This window comes from Protopterus annectens, chromosome 8.part0 (assembly GCF_019279795.1).
Source record: "Protopterus annectens isolate FY-2018-M chromosome 8.part0, PAN1.0, whole genome shotgun sequence".
Lineage (NCBI taxonomy): Eukaryota > Metazoa > Chordata > Ceratodontiformes > Protopteridae > Protopterus > Protopterus annectens.
The window spans coordinates 1803247438-1803271436 of record NC_056741.1 but is presented as its reverse complement, the minus strand read 5'-3'; the positions used below and the strand labels follow the sequence as shown (position 1 = coordinate 1803271436).

Here is a 23999-nt window from a genome sequence, read left to right as displayed (position 1 = left end):
GCTAAGCAACTAAGAGCTGCATTGCACTATGTGGAGTCCTTGATATTTAATGCTGCAGTACTGCCCAGTGATGTTTATTAATACATTCTCTGCATTTTTTCTATAAATAGAGCACTTTGGCTCTGAAGATTTAAAGCATCACCTTTTTAATTTCTTTTTCTTTCTTCAAGATGCAAAAATATCAGGTACAATTATATTAAAACTTTGCAACCCTGTAGAAAATATTTTATTTCATTAGCAGCTTCAGTTTGACAAAATGAGATTTGGGGGTGTTTGCTGTTGAGTAGCTGGTTTATAAAATATTATGCACCTCTGATCAAGTAGTCAACTAGATTAGTACATTTTGGTCACACCTGAAAGCTGTTATTTGTGCTTACATTCCTTATCTTTCTGATTAAAACTATTTTATATGAAAGCAACTTTAATTATTTTCTGTCCTTGTACCTTGTCTTAGCTTAAAGCTGCTATGTTTGCTATCTATGTGCCTGTTATTTTCTGTGAAATGACAGATTCTAGTATCAACAAAATGTGTTTAAGATAAATGAACAGCATGCATTTAGTGATTAATATTCCCCCAAAGTAATCTCATAATCAAATGTGCCCATTTGATGTGTTTATTCGTTACTTAAATGCTGTAATGTGGCACTGTAGTTCATTAATGTAAATATATACACAGATTCAAGGTTTCAAAGTCTGCTCTGGCTTTAGGTTGATGAAATACATGCTTATGATATCCTGCAAGAAGTTCATGTTTGCGTAATGTACTGGTTATAGCACAGGTTTAAAAGGCATACACCTCAGAGAGAAAATGCCAGTAAAAGGAACCCTAAAAGCTTTTGCGGTTTGATTAGTTTCAATTTCCTTTTTTATTAGTGGCTTGATATGATGTTCCTGTCATTCTCCTGCAGTTTGCTGAATCTTTAAGTGCATAGATATGACCATATATCCAGGCAAGGAGAACAATGTTTAGTAATAGACACCACACTCACACAGAGACACACACACACACACACACACACACACACACACACACACACACACACACACACACACACACACACACACACACACACACGAGTTTATAATTCCAAACTTGCTTAGTTAAGTTAATGCATATCTTTGACTTCATGTTGTAAACACTTAAACTTCTCCCATTTCCTTTACAGGTACCACTATGAATTATACAAGCAGACTGCAGACTGACTGTTAACCCACATTGATGAGGGGCCAAAAGGAGCTGTTATTTGTGGCTCAGGCCTGGGAGCTTTGGCAGAAATGCTGGAAAATAGTAAAGCCTTTCCCTATGATGGAATCCCCAATTTCCCCCAAAGCACAGGTTAGTACTTATTAAATCAGAGTGTATGATGGTCTCCATGTTGTTTTAGGCTAAAGTTTTCCTTTAAGTGTCAGAGCAAAGAGTAGGATCATAGCCCCTTGTTGAAATTATTTCATGATATTCAGCTGATGTGGCAAATCACAGGCTTAATTTGTCTTTTAACTGGCTGAACGCTTGGTGCGACATAATAACATAGTCTTGATGTTACAGTGTCACAGACAATGCAGGCCATTTTTAATACTGGACAAGGTAGAAGCCCGAAAGCAGTGAAGTGTAAGACCATTACTACCCTTGTCTGGTAATAATACAGTCATACAAACTATCGTTTTGCATCCTAATATGTTGAAATATTTTTCCTGGTGCTTAATGATAGGACCCTGAGTACAGCTTAGGAGACCTTTGTTTAAATACTCACAGGTCTCCAGTGAAAATGCTTTTTTATTTTCTGGCTGAACTAACTTGGTCAACAAATTAAATGAATAAATACCACCACTATGCTCATATCATCTGCTATATCTATGCATTTGTTTGTTTGAGACAAACTTAATCTTTCATTTACACAGAAACACAAAAATAGGTTTATAGTTTAGTACTAGGCTAACTGCCCTTTTCAGCCATTTTAAGTCTAGCCAGATACCACAGGTGAGACTCAAACCTTGCACTTTCTGTTTGTATGGTAAATACCTTAACCATTATGCAACCTTCTATAACTCAAAGGAGTAGAAAATGCTGCTGGAAGAGTCCAGGCTGAACCACCTAATTTTCACATTTTCCACCGAAAAGATTAGCTGCAAATTGTTGTTAATCAGTATATGACTTTTTCCTAAATTACATCAAAATCCCTTTTTGTTCATTCATGGAATTCCAGAAACTGAAAAAGGAATTTAATTCCTTGGTGTCCATAGGAAGATTATTCCATACATCTTTAACATTCTCTGAGAAAATAATCTTTCTAACATTACCTATGAACTGTTCTTACTCTGGCTTTATATGTTATCTGTTGTTCTCATATTTTATCCTCTGAAAGATAACTACTGCATTGGACTCTGTTAATATTTCTGAGGCATTTGAACGATCCTGCTGTATTCTGTGCTGTGTACATGTGTGTGTGTGTGTGTGTGTGTGTGTGTGTGTGTGTGTGTGTGTGTGTGTGTGTGTGTGTGTATGTGTGTGTGTCTAAATTCTTAGGTTCATAGGTAGGTACTAGGCTATCTGCCCAAAGGCATTTATAAGCCTAGCCAGAATGTGTTTGCTTTCACAGCCCCCTTAGATTAGTTCCCTCTGCCTCTGTCCAGCAGAGCCACTGAAGTGATCCCCAGGGTAAACTTTCTGTTTCCCGTCCACTCGTCAAGGTTTCTTTTGAAGAGTGTTAGTGAGGAGATCTGCCTAATGTAGATTGGAATCTTGTTCCAGAGCATGGGAAGTCTCTGGGCAGGAATCTTGTGGTGAAGTTTAGATCCCTAGAGCGTGTGGCTCTTATTTGTATGTCCTCTGATATAGCAACTGTATTTCTTTTGCTTCTCTGCATAAGCTGAATTCTGACAGACTTTATAGAAATTCCTCTCAGAAAGTGTATACACTACTTCACATTTGGGTTAGTGATGGCTTTCATTATATATCTTAAAAATCCATCTCCATCCCCATCTTTTCTTGTAGTTTTTCTCTCACTGACTGCCACTTCAGATCTTTTGGACCATCAAATACAATTATATTAAGATCCTCATACTTGATATTGTTCATCTCTTAGCCATCATGATTATATGTCCTCAATGTTTTATCCATGCATTCATTCATTCTTTGCACTAACCTTAAACTGCCACCCATTTGACCTCTCCTGTGACCCTTCCCATTCTAGTAGCTTGACTTTCTGTTGCTCCTGTTACAGGCCACTGTATAATCTGCAAATATCATAAACTTTCCTTATACAACTTTGAAGCTTCACTGATTTGGACATTGACAATGTCTGTCCCAGAATGTACTATGCAACATACTATTTGTTGCATTAATTATCACCCTCTGTTTTCATCCTGGGGATTCTCAGACATTCCTAGGTAACTTTGGAGATATAATCTTTCTAGCAGTCAGACGTCTGCCTTGGGTCCTCCTCTCGATGATGTTACCCAGTACACTTCCAATAGATGTCCACACTTCTTTAGTTGACTCTACTTCACTCAGAAGAGCAGTAGTCCTAGTATGGGATACTCCTAGGTTGCCAAACTCTGTGATGAGCTGCACAATGACCTAATTTCTGTCACTTGTGTCTATGAGATCATCTTTTTAGTTACTACCCAAAGTTGATTAACAACAGTGAGTAATGAGACAAAGATAGATGAATAAACTGAGAGCTTCATCCAGTGACTCAGTTCTCACTTCATCCAGTGACTCAGCCCACATTTCACCAGTGATTCATCTCTCAATTCATGCAGTGACTCATCTCTTAATTCACTCAGTGATTCATCGGACACTTCATCCAGTGACTCAACTCACACTTCATCCAGTGACTCAGGTCTCACTTCATCCAGTGACTCAGTTCTTACTTCATCCAGTGACTCGGTTCTTACTTCATCCAGTGACTCAGCTCAGACTTCACCCAATGATTCAGTTCTCATTTTGCCCAGTAACTCATCTCTCACTTCATCTAGTGATTCATCTTTCACTTCACCCAGTGACTTAGCTCTCATTTCATCCAGTGACTCAGCTCTTACTCCATCCGTTGACTTAGGTCTCACTTCATCCAGTGACCACGTCATTAGGCACAGAAAGTAATTTCACATCTTTGAAATGGTAGGTACTAGTATTAGGATCATAGAAATCCAAATGCAAATAAATTCATGAGACCACTTGAGCTATGCCACTTGCCCACTTATAGGAGGAAAAGCAAGTCAAGCCTGGGATGAAGTTGCACATCCCCATGCAATCATCAGGGTTAGTCTTGAAGGATGCTAGGATGTCACTCTAATAGGGCAGTTTATTCCAGAGGTGGGGTATACATTGGTTAATAATGCTGTTCCTCCAATGTGTTTTGTTTATTTGTTGCTGGATATTCAAATAATTGTATCTAATATTAGTGGAACTGCTTATTAGTCCTTGATGGATGGAATGCATGACATAGGTCTCAACGTAAGAGTCTGTAAGAGACTGAGTATAGAGGTAGGATATCAAACCTGTCTTGGTAGCACAGGTTATTTAAAGGAGTAATTGTCATGGTTAAGAAATTGTGGGGCTTTTTAGCTGTGTGGTGTGTCAGGACAGGTACATACTATTGGGGGCATTGTACTCTATAACTGGCTTATTTAGATCACAGAACTATAGGTTGATAACTTATTTTGACCTGAATGAGATGCTTTTAGATATCAGTGGTGCTATGAAGGAATCCCTGATTACTAATGTTGCATGGTGGCCAAAAGAGAGGGAGTTGTTGATTCAGGTGCCAAGGTCCCTAATTACTTTGTCTTTGGGGTGCTGTTCAAATTATGATGTAAGCTGGAGATTACTTTTTTTGTAAAAATGAAATATACATTTTGGACTCAGCTTTAGCCTTTTTTTTTTTTTGGAGTTCAGTACTGGTTATTTAAGATTAGTTCCTGCATTAGTGACAGCATCCCATGTAAAAGGGTAATAAGACAGTAGTACCCAGCTTGCAGTTAGCAGTAAATGCCATTTACCATAGATATGGATTTAATGTTTTGGAGGTCAGAGAACTATATACTAAATAGGAGGGATCCCAGCACTGAGGTACACTGGTAGTTACTTTCTTGCTTTCTGAGGTGAAGTTTGCTAGTTTAACCATATCCTTTAGATAGTTTGCTTTCCAACTTACCACACGTGGGTGCACATTTAGGTCTCTTAGTTTATCTACAATGCTAGAATGGGGGTAAGGCATCAAATGCCTTTGCCAGATCCAGAGAGGCTGTTGGGACTGAGTGACCACTATCCACAGCCTCTGAGACTTTCTTAAAGAGGTTTACTAAGTTGAGTGGACATGATCTCCCTTTGACAAAACCAAACTGCTGAGAGCCAGCATGTATGATGTAAATTTTGATCTCACTGTTTATGAATTCCAATATAACATGCTTCATGGCATTGCAAATTAAATATTTAGACTGATATATTTGTAGCTTCTAGGGTCTTTGTTGGGGTCCCTTTTATGCAGGGCCATCACAACAGCAGTTTTCCACACTTCATGGACATACCCAGTGATTAACCTTGGATTTAACAATTTTAGAAGGGTTTCCACAAGGACATATTTGACAGTATTTATTAGGCATCCAGACATGCTGTCTGGCCCCACTGAAGTGGTATTTTTGGTTTTTGAGAGCACAGTTAGAACATTTACTTTAATATCTTAGATGATGTGAGGGATTCAAGAATTTACAGAATTTCAGCAACTGTTTCCTGGGTAAAGTATGTGCTAACATCTATACAACTTATATGCAAGGACATCTGCCATATTCTTTGTGTCAGAGGGAGTGAGTGATACCAGTTTAGATTAGTTCAGAACATTGTTGGAGTACAACTCTTGTTACATAAATCTGAAGTATCTACGCTCTTCACACAAACTTCTTGTACACACCTCCAAATCTAATAACAGGGCTGGGGATTCTCTCTTCTCTTATACTGTAGGTAAATCCTGGAATCCTCTCCCTAATGACCTCTCCTCACTTACTTCCTTATCACTCTTCAAAAACAGACTTAAACTTTGCCTCAAATCATACTGACTATGTCCCTGTTCCAAACCTCTATTTATACTTGACCTTGCCTATCTTGTGGTTACTATCCACTGTTACATCTTCCTTCTTACTATACTTCTCTCATGTCTCCCTATTGTGCACCATTTCACTTCTCCTTATATACCTTTTTTCTAATAAATTCTTAGTAAAATCACTTCACATCTAACTTCCTTCCTCCACTATTGTCTTTACCTGTACTTAGTCCCTGTACCCTTCTTTTTGCACTGTTTATGACTCTTGTCCTCTTTACATACCCTGTGCTACCCTCAGTGCCTCACTGCACATGTTACCATTGCTTGGTTATTTTTATTATATTTTTACTATTTTTGCTATTTTTTTCTTACAAATTTTTTGCTTTTTGTTGTTTGTAATTTGTTATTTGTATTTGTATTTTATTCATGTCTTGGAGCTTATCACCCGGGCCTCTACTGAAAATGGACATATATCCAGTTAGACTAGCCCGGTCAACAAATGTAAAATAAAAAAATAAAATAAATAAGATGCAGCTGTAGCTGCAAGTGGGCTGGTGATATTGCAATTAGGTTTTGAGAACTCATCATAGAGATTGAGTAGGTTTGTTTTTTTGAAGATTGTTCAAATCTTGTTTGAATCTTTAAAGGGAAGGTCGCCAGTTTATGGTTAAAGTTATCCAGGGATGGGGATACAGTAGGCATGTGACAAGAAGGAGATCCAGGAGAATTGGATGCTTAATGTCACAGTAAGTGAAACAGAGATCTCCCCTCAAAAGTCTGCAAGGCACTGAATTATGAGCTAGAGCTTCAGTCCTATTTTGGTAGCTCATGGAATTTAAGCCTGTGATCTTTTTGGTTAGGAAACTTTCTGGTGTCATTCTAATTGTTTGATATGTTTAATGAAATACAATCCCAAAGGGATACTGTACTTGATAATTGGCCCAATCAATGCTAAAGGAGGTAAGGAGATCAAGTAGGTTTTGCTCCATAGTATGTTGGGTAACTCATTGGTCTAGGGGATTATAATTTATTAATAATATAATTCATTGTGTCCAGGAATCTTTAACAACTTTTGAGGTACTTGTTTATAAATTTATCAGTGGATAGTTAAAATCACCAATCAGAAAGATATTTTTTATTATGGGTATTTCAGGAAGTATTTTCAGGAATTTTTCAGTATTAGATGAGGACATAAAGGGCATTCTATAACAGGCAATAATATGATAATTTGTTTTGTTTTGTTTAGAGTAAGCTGGATTTCAGTGAGTTCTATTTGAGGATCTAAGGTAATGTGCTTAAAGATGATATGGTTGCTGACATGGAAATGCCCCTGCAGTTTCACTCAGGTCTGAATGCATGGTAAGTACTAAACCTAGTTAAACAGAGAGTGCTGTCTTCACAATTAAATCCAGTTTGAGTTATGATACAAACATGGGATGCATTCATGTTACAGGAGGGCTTAAAGATTAGGCAGTTTGTTGACTTTTGGCTTTGAGAAGAACAACTTTGATATAGTTTTACTTGGAATTTGCTGTTAATGTTGACCACTATAGTAAGAAGCATATATATATATGAGCTTAGTAATAGGATGTACACATTACATTGCCTGTGTGAATTTTCAAACAGTGTTATATAGTTTTCTGTTTCTGTGATCTAGGTGTATTCATGCTCATTTCAGAAGTTGAGTAGAGCCTGAGGAATTTTTAAAGCTTTCCTTCAATCTGTGTGACCTCAGAGTAGATCATAATAGTTAAAGACAGTATAAGAGTGAAAACCCTAGCATGAGTGGTATATGGGTCTTCTCTAGTACTGCATCCATATTTTTTTCATTCCCATTAACTTGAAGGGACACAGTCAGTCTGTTTTCACTGACTTTGCTGGAGCTGGGACAAATTATATTCATTTAAAGTACAATTATTTCTCTCCTTTTCACTATCACCTCATGTTCATCTCCTGCCCCCTGCTGTCTTGTTATGCTTCCCTTAATGCTTTTTGGTTCCTTACAGACATGCCAAATGTTTGTCATTTCATTGCTGACCTTCCCTCCTTCTCTGTTATGTGTACTGCTGTTTGCCCTCCTGTTCCTAAATGTCCTTATAGTTCCTAAATACTATTCTGTAATACCTTTTTGCCATTTACCATTGGTTTTGAGGGTAGTAGTTTTTGTTTCATGTTATTTTTTTAATTCCATTCACTTTTTTGATTTCTTAGATATTCTAAGGCCACTGAGCCTTATTCACTCATTATTCACTTATTCACTTATTATTATTATTACTTATTTATTCATTATTCACTTATTTACTCATGGCTAGTACCCTCAAGCTGCACCTCCTTTATCCAGGAGGGCCATACCAGTAAAACCTGGAGTAAATTTGTGGATACCCATTCAGTCATGCAGGTTATATTTAAAGGAAGATAGTGGATCACACTGTTAACATTCAGGGGATGTATATTCCAGAGGTTTGGGAGGTGCCTGCATTATAAACCTGTCCTCCCATCTGTTATGTATCTGTTGGCTAAAGATTTAAGCTTCTGGTTTTAGTATTGGTGGATATATTAGACTTGCAGAGACACAGGGAGTCCAGTACAGTTGTCTAATGTCACGGTAACTGAAACAGAGATCTCCCCTCAAAAGTTTGTGAGATACTGCATACAGAGCTTTCATCCTATATTGGTAGCTCATGGACTTTAAGCTTGTGGTCTTCTTGGTTAGGAGCCTTTTTCATGTCTTTCTAATTGTTTGATATGTTTAATGAGCTACAGCCTAAAGGGAGGTATTGTACTTGATAACTGGCCCCGTCAATGCTAAGTATATAATACTGGCTATATATTTCAACTTTAATGATATTTACTTATGCCCTTTATTGAGGTTTATTAGCTCTGTGCTGGTAGATATGGCTTCCCATGTTATTTCTACTCCACTTTCAGACTTATATTTTACCACAGTACAGTGCCATTGCTTTGGTATAACTTGATTACAAATGTTAATTACGAATCATACTTGGCAAAACTTCTCCTCAAGTAGGTATTAGGTTCCACCACATTTTGCTTCAGAAATCCTCCCTGGATCCCTGGTTTGAGAATGCTGGATTCATGATATTTTTATACTGATGGTTTGTACTACAGACTGTTTGAGGTCTTGCTTCATTTAGAGCATTGAGCATGGGTGTAATCTTGGGCATTGCTGCAGTACAGTTACTGTAGCTAACAAATGGCTGAGTCAGATTCTGCTTTAGTCATATCTCACCTTTTCTAGCTTTCAAAAGTATTCTTTCTGCAGTTTTGTTTTCCTTAGCTTATATTATCACCGAGCAAATGTATGTACAAACTGCAGTGCCATTTTTCAGTTTCAAAGTGATTGATACTGCTTCCCTTCACAAGTTACAATAGTTATTCTGCATTGATTCTTTCCTTTTTAAATATTTTATTGAACATTTTATGTACAGTTACAGACTAACATAATAAAATAAATAACTATGTGTCTATATCAGTTCTTGACATATACATCACTGAGATTCATTAAGCAAACAGTAAAACTGATCATAGAACTTAGATTAATACATGACATCTCAAACAAGACCATCAGTAAATTGTATAATATACATTCAGCAAGATTATGAAACTAGGAATTCGTTACACAAATTGTCACCATCCATGTCTGTTATCATTAATTTTCCAGTTGCCTTGCCCATTTTCCTCTTTCTGTTTCTATTTTAATGAGTAAACTTATTTTTTTCAGTACAGCTTCCCTAAAGTTCTGATTTTTGAAAAGAAGGCATTAGATTTCAACATGCATTTGTTGTTCCCGCCATTGACTAGTTTTACAGCTTTCTAAGAAGTTATTTTTAGTTCACAATCCTCAGAATAATTATTTCTTTTCCTTGCCATCTTTTGTAGATATGCATCCTTAAACAGGATAGACCCATCTTTCCAATGTCAGTATATGACTCACAGAGAAGTACATTTGTTTGGATGCACCTCGCCTGTCATTCTATCCATGTTTGGGGTACCTTGTAGGGCATTGATTGTACATTCTTTGGGCGCTATGTGGTAGAGGCATTCCCTCTATACTCTTGTCAGTTTTGCCAAGTGGCATGCTGCCTTATCTCATTGAACTAGAAAGGCAGTAGTGCACCTTATAGAATGTTCGTTGGAAGATTTCTGTTTTACAACTGCCTGCACTGTTTCACTGCATTATCTGTCATTTTGGTTGTTATGCCATTGTTGTTTTAAGCACTTGCTGGCAAACAGACATTTATTTTTCAGTATCTTTATCATACCTCTCAACCTCTTAGCACAAGAAACCTGGACAAAACCTAAAATAATGGGGAGGTGACAAAGGCTCCAAAATAGGTAAAGATCTTAAATATTGCTCTTATAACCTTAGAAAGTTGTTAGAGTAAGAATGATTTGCGTTAGCATGCATTTTCTGAAGTATATGAAGTCTGAAACTCAAATATATGTCATTATTTAGTGAATTCAATCCTCAGTGATTTGCCAGAAATCCACAGATTTTATGAGGAACTGACCAAAAATATAAGGCAAAAATTTGGACAGTCTTCAAAAATCTGGATAGTAGAGAAGTATGATCTTTATGCTGCATTTTCTTTTGCTTTTCTAGCATACTATTGTGCTTAATATCTGTCTTCTAAGCATCCTATGTCACAACGTTTTACCATGTGCTTCAGAAGCCTACTTCTTACTTGCTGTGATCTCAGACAACCAATGACTAGGTGGAGATAGAGATCTTTTCGAGCTATCTGTGGGACTCATCCTGCTTCTGAGCGGGAAATTGTGTAATCCTGACCTGTTAATGCCTGCCTTATAAATGCAAATTATAGATTTATTCTTACAGTATCAGTGGATCAATATGAAGGCATTTCCTGGTGGGTCCTAAATTTTGTATGATCTCTGGCAATCAAAATTTGTCGGTTTGCTGTAAATATTGTACATTTGGGAATATAAGTGCCTTACAAGTACAGTCCATAATACAATGCACTGGTTTACTATAAAAATGTTGCACCTCACTAGTGCGAGTGTTCACTTATGCAACCCAAAATGTCATAAAATCCAATTGTCAAATGGTCACATAACCAAAAGTGGGAATTATGGAAAGTCGACAACTCAGGAATATTGAATTTACCAAAACTACCACCTATGTTGTACGAACATTTTGGTGGGGGGCAAGCCCCCCTTGTATCCCACATGTAGGGAGTTGTGCCTCCACCCCCCCCCCTGCTACTTGTATGAAATTCTGAGATCGCACTATAGTGAAGGAAAGGGTAAATTTCCTGATCCCCACTGTAGTGCAGTTTCCATTCAAAATGACAAATCCACAAGAGCGAATGCATACTAGCATTCACTCTTGTGGATTCAGACATTTAAAAATCAATGTTATGACACCTTGGAAGAGTGCCTTTCAACCTTCCAAGGTCATGTAAGTGCTTTACGACATTTTGATGGTAAACCCAATACAAACCAAGAGACTGTAACTTTAAGAGTCCTTAATGTACACTACTTATCCACAGATACAAACACTCCATTTTATCATCAAAATGTATATGTCTTTATTCAACTTATTAATACCCTCACAAGATACATAAACTCTTCCATAAGGAACAATAATCAACAAGATTCTGGCAACACATCCCAGAATCACATCAGGCAGACACACTATCAGATAGCTTAAATGACCACTAATCCCACTTACACTATAAGAAACCTTGCAAAACATACTGCCTAGTAAGGAAAGACTCTAATTCCAGCAAAAATACTTCTATTTGATGAAGCAGTAAATAAGTGCAATGAAATAGTTCTCACTATATTAGATCAAAAAGCCCAGTTGAGAAAAAAGAAAGCTTATCTGTCTATCTATCCATTTATCTATCTATCTATCTATCTATCTATCTATCTATCTATCTATCTATATACTTTGTTTACTGGGCAAGTCCAACAGGGATTAATCCCATTTTCAGTAGAGACCTGGGGAGAAAAGCTCCACAGTTAATAACTATATCAAATTCAGAGAACATTACATTCATATACATAAAGTACCATTATATGAGTTTAACAATACGCAGCATAAAAAGCTGCACAGTTAATGCAGATACAAAATAAAGAAGACATTTCTACATACATAAAGTAACATTGTTAGCATTTCACATTGTAAATCAGATTTGTATGTAAATTAAAATATATAACAATCAGTAAAATGTACATTTGCACATTGTATGTATTGAATCAAATATGTTTACTTTCTAGAAACAGAGATATATATTCAGAAAAAAAATTGTTATGATGTAATGTCATTTAACTATTGCAATATAGGAGTTTTAAGTAGTAAAATAAGTAGGTGAGAGTTTGTAGAAGGGGATGTAGTTTTTAGATGGCAGTACAAGAGTTGAATGAGAGGGAAATGTTTTTATAAGTAGTATTTATATGGGGTCTGTATTAGAACATCCAGCATTTAAAATGTTGAGTATTCTAATATCGACCTGTTTTCGGCGAACGCTGAAAATATTAAAGAAACAGAAAACCAAATTTTTTTCCTAGGGAAAGAATTTGGTTGTCTGTTTCTGTTCCTTCGATATTTTCAGCGCTCTGGTGGAAAGTTACGGGTAGGGTTCAGGTAAGTGTGCGATTGAGTGCAGGTTAGGTTAGTTAGGGTTAGAGTGTGGGTTAGGTATGTGTGCGATTGTGTGGACATGAGGGTTAGGGCGGGTTAGGTGAGTTAGGGTTAGGGTGTGGGTCAGGTAAGCGTGCGATTGTGTGGACGTGAGGGTTAGGGTGGGTTAGGTGAGTTAGGGTTAGGGCGTGGGTCAGGTAAGTGTGCGATTGTGTGGACGTGAGGGTTAGGGCGGAGTAGGTGAGTTAGGGTTAGGGCGCGAGTGAGGTGAGTGTGCGATAGTGATGGAACTTAGGGTTAGGGTTTGGGTTTAGGTAAGTGGATAGTTAGTGGTGTGTGTATAGTTTAGTGTAGGGTTAGGTGTAAGAGTTTAGGTGTATGTGTGTGGATTGCTGTTTGTTTGGTGTGTTTGTGTTGTGTATATGTGTTTTGGAACAGCAAATTTTTCCCCTAGGAAAAAATTTGCTGTTCTGAATGTTCGATGTTTAGTATTTTCGATTGGTAGGGTTCGATATTAGAACACTCAACATTTTGAATGTTCGGTGTTCTAATATAGACCCTTTATATGCTGTCTAGGAACAGTACAGCAACATGGCCAGTTGCCCAATAAGTGTTTTTTCAGTGATGCTTTAGATCTATTTAGTCTGTCTATTTGTCTTAATTCTAAGGGAATGCATTTCCAGATTTTTGTAACATGATGAGTATAATGAGTCACCAGCAGAATTATTTGATTTTATGGTGAGAGTAGGGCTTTGTTGCTGGATCTGCAGGTCCTGTTAGTACTATAAGGTAGTACAGTATCTTGTAGAGATGGATATTCTTCAGGGAAGTATATTAGTTTGTGAACTATAGTGATTAGTTAAGGTAGCAGAGAAATTCAAGCCAGTTAATATATTTTAAATGTATGCAGTGATGAGTCTTTTGAAAGTACTCGGACACATTTGGTAATTCTATTGTAAAGCATTTCCAGTTTGCATTTTAGGGTGGTATTGAGATTAGTAAAGAAAGGTGATGCATAAAGTAGGGATGGGAGTAGGTATGTTTTTGCTATCGATTTTCTGGAAAGGTTATCGAGAAAATGTTTTACACTATAGAGGGAGTCTAACTTCTAGGTTGTTTTTTGATGACCTAATGAGAGTGGTGATCATATTTAGGATGACCATCAATTAATATTCTGAGGAGTTTGGTTTGAGAAACACATTTTATTTTTGTGTCATTAGATAATAGAATGTGGAATGAATTTTTTTGTCATAGGTAGATTTTAGTTAGAAATAGCATTAGTTTTGTCTTTTTGAGGTTTTTGAGTAGGTCAGAGTTATGTAGCCAAAATTCAGTGGATTAAAATGTTTTTTGGTTTATGTTTCTCAGGGAGGTTAGTGTTTGAGCAGAAAATTATTAGCATCATCTGCATATTGTATTATGGATGCTTGTTTTGCTGGGGGACACCGACTGAGACTGGTAGGAAATTGTAGTAGTCGTGCTACAATTTAATAGCTTGTTTCCTTTTAGACAGGTAATTGTGAAACAATGTTAGAGTTGGAGTATGAAAACCTAGAGAAGCAAGTTCATGAACTTTTTTTTGGTGTGCAGCTGTGTCAGATGCTTTTGATAAGTCAAGGGAGACAGCTGAGACTAGTTTACCATTGTTTTTGAGTTGGCTGATGGTGTTGGTAAAGCTGAGGAGAGCAACTGTAGTACTAAGATAAGGAAAGAAGCTATGTTGAGTGGGAGAGAGTAGGGTATGATCATTGAGTTATTTTATTAATTGGGAGTATATACATTTTTCTAACATATTAAGATACTTAAATTTATCATTGTCCACTGGCTTACCCCCACAGTAAAACTATGAACACTGCCTTAAATTATATAACCAAACTTAACTATTAACATGATCAAATAAGAAAAACAACTATACAAACTTACAGCAATCTCAACCAAACAATCCTACTCATCTTTGGACAGCATTTAACATCCTTTAACCAGGCAAACCTGTTCAACCATCTCCTCTGACATCTGAGATGAGCACATAAATTGCCTGTGCATTTAGTACACACTTCATATATGCAGCCAACTCATTTATCTAAAGCCTTTTGCTACACATCTCATCCTCTCCATTCCAGTCAGGAAAGTTCTGCCTCAAACACGTCCCTACCTTGACTATCAAAATTCTTCACAAACTAAAGCCATCCACTTTAGCAGCTGACAAACTTCCTGTAGAGCACATTAAAATAGCAGCTGTTGTGCTGACATATTTTGCAGTACCTATACTAATAAGCAGATCCATTCAAGAACCTTATAACCCACTCATATGGAAACAAATACAATACCTTGCTTTTACGTAAGGGAGGCAAATCTACTGAAGTATCTAACTATAGGCCAGCTGCCATACTTTCCTCAGTAGCTGTGGTCCTTGGACAATGGGCCCGCTACCAATTACTGGAATATCTTCAAAACAGTAATCTTCTTTCCCCAGCTCAGCACAACTTCCATGTAGGGTTCAGTGCAGAGAGAGCATTACTGTCATTCCTTAGCACCATACACAGCAACAGGAATGGAGGAAAACCATTCTCTGCACCCTTTTTGGACCTCTGTAAAGCATTCAGCACTGTCTTCCAGCCTAAACTCTTGTACAAACTGACACATCTGGGCATTTATACATCCACCATCTCATGGTTAAGCAGCAGAAGTTAATTTTCTTTCCTACTCATTCAAATAGGTGTCCCACAGGGATCCATAGGAGGATCCATACTATTTAATCTAGTTATAAGTGATCTAGTTAGAAACTCCAAAAATAGAGCCCAAATTCAATACACAGCCATTTAACCCTTTATTTGTACTGCCTCCACACTATCAGAACTACAATAAGTTACCCATGAATCTTTCTCCTCAACGGAGATATGGTTACAGCAATCTCAGCTGCTGCTTAATGCAAAAAAGACTTAGCTACTTATTTTACTTTCAAGCCTAGCTCAGATAAAAAACCTGCTTTCACTTTCATCTCCTCATACTGTAGTATTGTACAAATCATCCCTCATGCATAACTGCTAGGAGTTATAATAGATGATAATGGAAATTTGATGTCCATTTATAATAAGCCATGCAACTGAGCTTGCCTGCAGAACCACTTCAGTCACTTGTTACCTTCCTCTTGTTTGCTTCTTTTATTTTCCCCAACTTACTGACCTCACAACTATCAAACAATTAAACAATACTACAGTAAAATAGTCAAGCTTCCAACTAACCTCCCCAACAAAACCAATCACTGTAGCACACTCATACAACTCAGTTGGATTAGCTCCCAAACCTCCTTAGCCTTTATCAACTAAAATATATCATAAATTGCTCCATTAATCACATAATCATTTACTTATTTCTGTTCTTCTCTAGTGGTACAGACCACAAAGAGATCTTAGATCAAAAACTTGCTACCTTGAGACTTTCCGGATGACTGCATACTAGTTAATTTGAGCTTTCCCAGTGTGAAAACAGAAACTGTTAAAAAAAGCCCATTGTAACTCTCTGGGTAAAATTATTTCAGTGGCTATTCATTACTCTGTTTGGGTGCCAGCAAAGAAGAAATTTGGAGAATCTGAGATGAAATCAAACAGAAAATGAGAAGAGAAAACTCTAACTGTGGAGAATTCTGCAGCTGTCCCATATCATGAATGCTATAATGCATTTAATAAACTTTTCTCAGTCTCTTAATGTGGCATTTTATAAGCAAATATTTCACATGTACTTTATGTATGATTGCACTGTATTTTATGAACATTTTATCTTGCATTTTGTAAATATATATTTTTAATGTGCTCTGACTGGATGTTTTCATGTTACTCTATCTGAATTCAATCTTACTATGTTCTGAATTTTGCTATCTACCCATTTTGCATATAATATTTTTGACTGAAAGGTTGTGATGAATTTTCTGTTCTTTGAGCTCAGGTTGTAGGTGAAAAGGGTCAGCAGACCAGCCCACTTACCTAGTAAACAAATAGTAAGTAACTAAAGAAATACATAATAAAAAGCAATTCAAGTTTCAGATTTGATATATGAGATGACTTCTGGTAATTTAGAGGAAAAATAAATCAAATCCACTGCATATGTTTAAAATAAATGAAACATTGAAGATATGTGCTAACTGAAATAACAAAAGGTTTCAAGAAAATTGAAGAAGTTTTAACAAGCTATTCAAATGAGCTGATAAAACTGCAAAAATCAGAAGGTGAAATGAAAGAAATGCTAATTCAGCATGAGGCTTCTCAAGAAGAGCTGTTTTAAAATAGTAGTTAGAAAACAATGCTCAGAAAAAAAGCTGAGATTTTCTGCTAAGACGTTGTCCTGTTCGATTCTCAGCTAGAGCGTCTTCTGTCTGGAGACATGCATGAATGGGCGTACCTTCATTGAAGGTTGTGCGTCAGGGCTGGTAACTCGGCACTTAAAAACCTACTACCAATCATTAGCAGACTGGAGTTCTGCTGTGGCGACCCCTAACTGGGAAAAAGCCAAAAGACACAACAACAACAACAACCAGAGAAAATGGAAAAAACAGACTGTATTACTTTCATGAAGATACAAATAAGTAACTGGAATTGTGTTCTACAACAGGACTTGTTAACTGAGAAGGTATGGTGTGTGTATGCTCCAAACTTTGCCACGAGAGAACACCCAAGACTTATATTAATAAAGATTTAATCATACAAGCAGAAAGAGTTGATCCTGACATAATTGTGGCAGAAAGGAAAAGTATTAACAATTGGAGACAGAGTGTTTGTGAAAAATGATTATTCACTGTACACCAGCAAGAAGAGAAGCAAATTTGTTCCAGCAGTCAGGGAATGTTGAGAGGCAGGTGTGAGATTCAAGCTGCTCTATCCACATGTCATCAGAATATTTTTTTATGAGGATCAAAAAGCTTTTTAATGTATAGCAGACTCAGGAGGAAATAAAGTTTATCCAGCAAAGAGTGAGCCAGCAAGTAGAAAAGGAGTCTACTTATCATGCTTCTGACGGTAAAGCTTTTGGAGAGACTTTGCCAGTAAAACACCTTTCACTGTTCTAAAGAAACATGTTTGAGAGAATGACTAAAGCACAGGAGCTGAATAGAAGACTCTGATGTACCTTGTACTTAAACTAGAGTCTGGTGATAAGATATGGAGATGAAATTAGTGAATAAATGGAAGAATCAGTCAGATTTCTGAGACATTGCTTTGCAAGAAAAAGTGGTTGAGAATTACTCGAATTTGGTTAACTTTGTTAAACTTGTGGGTGGACTGCAAAGCATATACCCCACTTTATGTCATTAATATTTAGAGGGACACTAAAGGCAAAATTTTAAGTAAAACTGAATTTGTTCTTATTAGTTTTAATTATGAAAATTGCATGTTATATTGTAAACCCTGTACATTGTAAGGTCAGGGATATTTTAAATGTGTTATGTGTGTGTGGAGGGGAGCCTTTTCAGTGACTGCTGTATATGTTAAACACATTTACTTATTCAAGCCTATAGCACCTTTTTTGCATGGTTCCCATTAACATCCATAGCTTCTTATGGCATTAAGACATTTTTCAGGTCTGGCTTCTTTAAATTAGTGACTTACCAACTAATAACAGGCAAAATTATAAAGAGCAAAGATTAATTAAAGGAACAACACTAAGATTGCAATCTGTAATGTCCTGCAGTAGATAAATTAATCACTATCTGTCACTTATTATTATTCATATTTTTATGCTCATATTTTCATAACTGAGACCTATATGCTATTGAGGGTTATGGTGTGAAATGCCATAGTGTGAGACTGGAAAATTCATTATTGATGTCCATTTATATCACACTATACTAGAGGTATTCCTAGGTATTTATTTGTAATTATAAAAACAAGCAATATTTCAATATGTACTTAATATTTCAGAAACAAGTGACTTATAGGGGGCATGGCCAGGATGAGACTAAGATAGTAGCACTTTTCTTCTATTCTTCTAGTGCATATATTTTTGACAGGAAATTTTATTTCTAAATAATCTTAAACAACTCGATTAAGTGAATCAAGATAAACTTTGGTGTCCTAAAGGATTATATCAAAAAATTTCTTAAAATTCAACTATTTTCCTGTCAAAAACTATAAAAGAAAATTTCTTCACTGTATCTTGCAGCACCACGAGTTATACCAAAGCAGCATCTCAAAACTCTGTGTTCAGGAAAGAGCTTCGGTCATTATTGTCTAATATTCAAGAATTGTCTTTGAAAATAGATAGATTGGACACCAAAACAGATAACTTTAAGAAAAACGGTTCCAAACAAATGGAACAAATTAACAAAGCTCTGCAGTTGCAGAAAAAAACAGATTTCTGGCATTGCAGACTCCTTGACAGCTATGAAAGGGAGACTAAGTGGAGGGGAGAACAATATTGTTAAAGCAGAAAAACTATTTACTAGCCAAAATAGATGACCTTGAGAACAGGTCCCATAGGAACAACATTCATATTTTTGGTCTACCAGAATGAACAGAAGGTAATAATATGGTTAATGTCTTGTAAAAAGGCTCCCTAAAACTTTTGATTTGCCTGAAGCTCTCTCTTTTGGTATAGAGAAAGCACACACATCTCTTGTTAATCCTGTGTCAAAGTCCAGTACTTTCCATAGGTCCACCGTGGTTAAATTTATCTCATCTCAGGATACAGAACTGGTACTCAAAACTGCCAGGGCTAAGTCATCATTTAAAGCAGAAGGAAATATTAATTTTGATAATGACTATTTAACAACAGTGATGTCTAAAAGGAAACTGTTCCTTCCCGTTATAAGAGAACATAAGAAAAAGCAGATAAAAGTACATTTACTGTTCCCAGCTAAGGCTGAAGATTTTTCTGTCTAATGGGGTTAAATTCTTCAAAGATCTTGATCTTGCATTGTCATAGCTACAAACTAACACATTTTTGAACAAACAGAAGATATGGACTGATCCATTGTGTCATTAAAAAGACAAATGTAGACAAATAGAAATAAGACAAATGAGAAAAAGAAGAATTTAAGGGAAAAATAAAGAGCATTCCTTTTTTTTTCTTTGATTACAAAGGAAATAAGATGTCAGTGATTGTTTGTTTTTTTCTTTTTATGTAAAGAAGCTTAGTTTTACTTCTTTACATATCTTTACAAGCAAAACATGAAATGACAACATGCTCAACTACAACATAAACAGGAATCAGAAAATCAACAAGCAGTCTACTAATGTAAGGTAACTGAATTCCTTTTTTTCTGTCTTATGCTTGTCTAATTTACAGATAATTAAGAATCATTTTTAATAAGTCATGAAAAATATTATTGGTTTACCTTAAATGAAGCCATACAGCATTTGTACTAGTATATGATCTGATGGGTTGCATACAGAATTGCTTACTCAGGAACTAATGTATACTTTATATTTGAAGTAGAAAATGGCTACAGTATAACACATAGCTGAATTTAAAGTTGTTTAATTCATATAAACTGCAGTTACTAAAGGTAAGCATACACTATGAGTGACGTTTCATACTTTCTTGTTCTAAACAGGAAAAGACATTAATAGTGTTAAATTAAAACTGTTACATAAATGGTACACTAAAAGAAATGATAGATAAACATCTTCAACTAAGTGTGGATGCAATCAATGTAATCATTAACTACAGTATCATTAGAAAAGTTGTTTCACTAAAACTAATAGTAAAAAAACCTAAAAGCTGCCTGTCTTCCTAGTGCAGAAATTTAGATATTATGTTACTGTTCTATTTAACAGAATGATTTATAATGTGCTGGATTGGGAAAGTGGTGTGATTACAGTTGCTATGGATGTGTGTTTTGATGTTGTTTAACTGTGGAGAGATTGTGAAGTATTAAATGGCTTTGAAATAGTCTGTATTCATAGATGAAATGTTCAGGTTCAATGTGAAATTATGGAAATTGTTGTGACTGATGGGCTGTCCCTATTTCTGTAGTAGTTAGATATGAAGCGCCTCTCTCCATACCTTGAGCTTTTTTACTTTATTTAGAACACATGAAGCTTTCTCTGGTAAACAGATAGAATTCACCCACCTAAACAAAAGAACAGAGCTGTTCATGTTCAGAGACTCAGACTGACAGGGAGTTTTAAAAGGTTAATTTGAATAAAAAACAGAACCTCTTAAATATGTATTAGCTCAAATTTCACTGCAACTATAGCTAACATACAAACTGGCATTAAAGAATGGAAACAATTATAATGTTACATATACTGTGAAATACCTTTGAATGCATTTATAGGTAAATGTTTTTGAAAGCAAGCTTTTGAAGTTTGATAGTAGTTATCATTGAATGAGAAAACAAATGTATATATATATATATATATATATATATATATATATATATATATAAAATGTTTACAGCTTCATGATTAGAGGCTTGTCATACATGATGTGAATATGTTGTCAATACACTCGAAAATCTCATACATATAAACTGTATACTTGACAGAAATAATATAGGTGGCTTAAATTTACAGTAATATACCACTGAATATAAACAAATGATGAAATATTGTTTAAGCGTAGCAGAACAACTGTTCATTTACTTTTAATATAATCTTACAAAGAGGGAATAGAAGGGTCTGAAAGTATATTGGTCTTAGGGTGGGACATACCACAAAACATTTTAAATTGTTGTGCTGCAGTCTTTCATACTTCATACTTTATACTATTAGTTGATGAATTTCAAAACTATGCATAGATAAGGATCAATACGAGATGTAAGCATATCTTACTTTAACACCTTAATGAACACATAAAACAGGGGAATGTATATACATCTTAAATAACAAGTTAAGATGTGAAATAATTGTTCTACTATTATATAGGTTACACAGAGCACTGCTTTGTATGGCTTTAAGGTTGGATTTACTGATTGGATGGATAGACACAGATTTATACCTGGGTTATCATACATGACACTGCTTCATTTGGAAGGTGGTCACTATTATGTGTTTATGAAGAATGGCAGAAACTTAGTGTGCCTTCTTTAAGGTGTATTTGGCTAGATATGTCCTGGCCCCTGTAAGTCCTTGCCCGATGTCATTCCCATATTCTTATGAACAAAAGCAAATAACATAAATGTGCAGTAATAAACTAGATACATATGTAGTTATTACCACAGCATTTCTTTTCCCTTAAACAAGTATAAACTGCCTAATAAGTTTGCATAGTAAGAAATAAGTGGAGCAAAATGCTGCCTAATAAGTTTGCATAGTAAGAAATAAGTGGATGGAAAAAAAAAAGGATAATCATGATGACGACCATTTTTTTCCACCTCTTTTTCTTTACATGCTGTCCCAAGGAGTGGAAATACCAGTTCTCCTTCCCAGGTGGGAAGTTTTTATTCAGTGATATTTTTAGTGCCGAATAGAAAAATACTTGGAGACCATTTCTGGATCTTTCTGTACTAAATCCGTTTGTGATGGTGCCCAAGTTCAAAATCTGTTAACTTTTCTTCCTTATTTGAGTTTCCTAGTAACTCTGGATTTAAGATGCTCATCATTGCATCCCTTTTTATAGGTTCATAGATTAGTACTAGGCTAATTGCCCATGTGGGCCATTTTAAGCCTAGCCAATTATCCCTTGTGAGATTCAAACCCTGCACCTTGTGTTTGTAAAGCAAATGCCTTAACCATTAGGCCACCCTCCCAAACCAGGCAATGCATTTTTTAAAGTGACCCAGACACATACAACCTTATCAGTTCTCTGCCTTGCACTACACCAGTAGTGTTCACAAAGTGTCTAGCTCTATTTATATCATTGCAGGCTGCAGGGTATCCACATCTTTCCACGTTTAGATGACTTGCTTGTCTTTGCAGAGTCTTAGTGTCAGGAATATCTCATGGGTGAGAGATCTCTTACATAAGCAGGAATTCAAGACAATAGTCTTTTTTTTTTTTTTTTCTTTTTTTCTTCCTTTGATTCCTTCACACAGGATTGCGTCCCTGGGGTGTCAGCTAGATATCTTAATTCAAAGAGCTGCTGCTCCATATGAAAAAATAGAGCTCTTTCTAAGGTTTTGCATTCAGATTTCAGTTTTTGCTGTATGTTCTTTATATTGATCACTGCAACAGTAGCCTTGGCTATATGGGTTACATCCTGCCAAGGATACCACAGCCAGCCAGCTTCCAAAATTTCAGAGTACCTTCCACACACCCAAACCATCGATCAATACAAGCTGAGCTGATTAAAAGACAAGTTTGGGCAGAAAACCTTTCAGAGCTTTACTGCTGCTGAAGAGTACGCTCCTTTGAGACTTTTGAGTATCGGCAGTTGGCTTGTGCTTTCCTTAGCTGGGCAAATAAAAATCTCTTTTTGGGGGTGGGGGGCATTTTCTTATTTTTCTTTGATTTATTACTGTACTCTTCAGGAAAGTTATTTTAGATCTAGGAGTGCTGTGTTTTAAAGGATTGTCTTTGTAACATACTTAAAAATGACGAGTGTTCTGTTTAAAAATAGTGTTATCTAACTGGTAAATAATTTCTCCAAATAAAATATTTTATTTTTAAGGTTGTCATGCTGCCATAGTGGTTTGAAAGTGCCCCCCCCCCCGGTGTTTTTCTCTTTAAAAAAAAAAATTGTGGACTGCTAGTTTAACTGGCATTGTTATTCATTTTGCCCAGGTTAAGAGCACTGTGTTTGGCTTGACCATGGAACAGATTGCTTAACCTTTTCATGTTATGTTGTCCTATCTCACCTTCATTCCTTGCTGGTTGGTTGGGTTTGGAACCCAGCATTGCTTCCGACTCGGCCTAATTCAAAAGCTCGAGAGCTTCCACTGGCTCAAGGCTATGCCTTATCCCATAATGCACAGGGAAGATTACCCAGATCTTGTTTGCCAATCAAGCAGATTGGGTGACTTCTGACTGGCTCTTGGCTAAGTTAAATTTATTAACATTTTAGTAAAATAGTTCAAGCTTATTAATAGGTTTATTCAATAGTTTGGATATTTGTAGTTTTTGGAGTAATTTGTGTGATGTTCATTGTGTTTCACTGTTGCAGTCATTACATTTGGGTGATTTGCTGGTAGGTTGCCCTCGGTCGGCCTGATTGACGAAGTCTTGGCCGCTGCGTCGGTTGCTGTCCCTTCTTCCATGATGTCAGGTCATCAGGGGTATAAAACATGCAGCCGACATCATTACATCAGGAGACGTTCGCAAGTGACGGTTGGCAGACTCCTGAAATTTTCATTTTCTAGTTTCAGAACTGTGGGGAAACTTTTTCTTGTTCCTTACCGATGTCAGTTAAAGTTAATAATTGTATTACTTGTGGGAAGCAAATACCTCATAAGGATTTTCATTTGT

At 36.2% G+C, this 23999-nt stretch overlaps 1 pseudogene; it reads left to right on the top strand.

The window, feature by feature from the left end:
• Window positions 1–550: 550 nt before the first annotated feature.
• Window positions 551–23999, top strand: part of LOC122808566 — a 791543-nt pseudogene continuing 768094 nt past the window's right edge.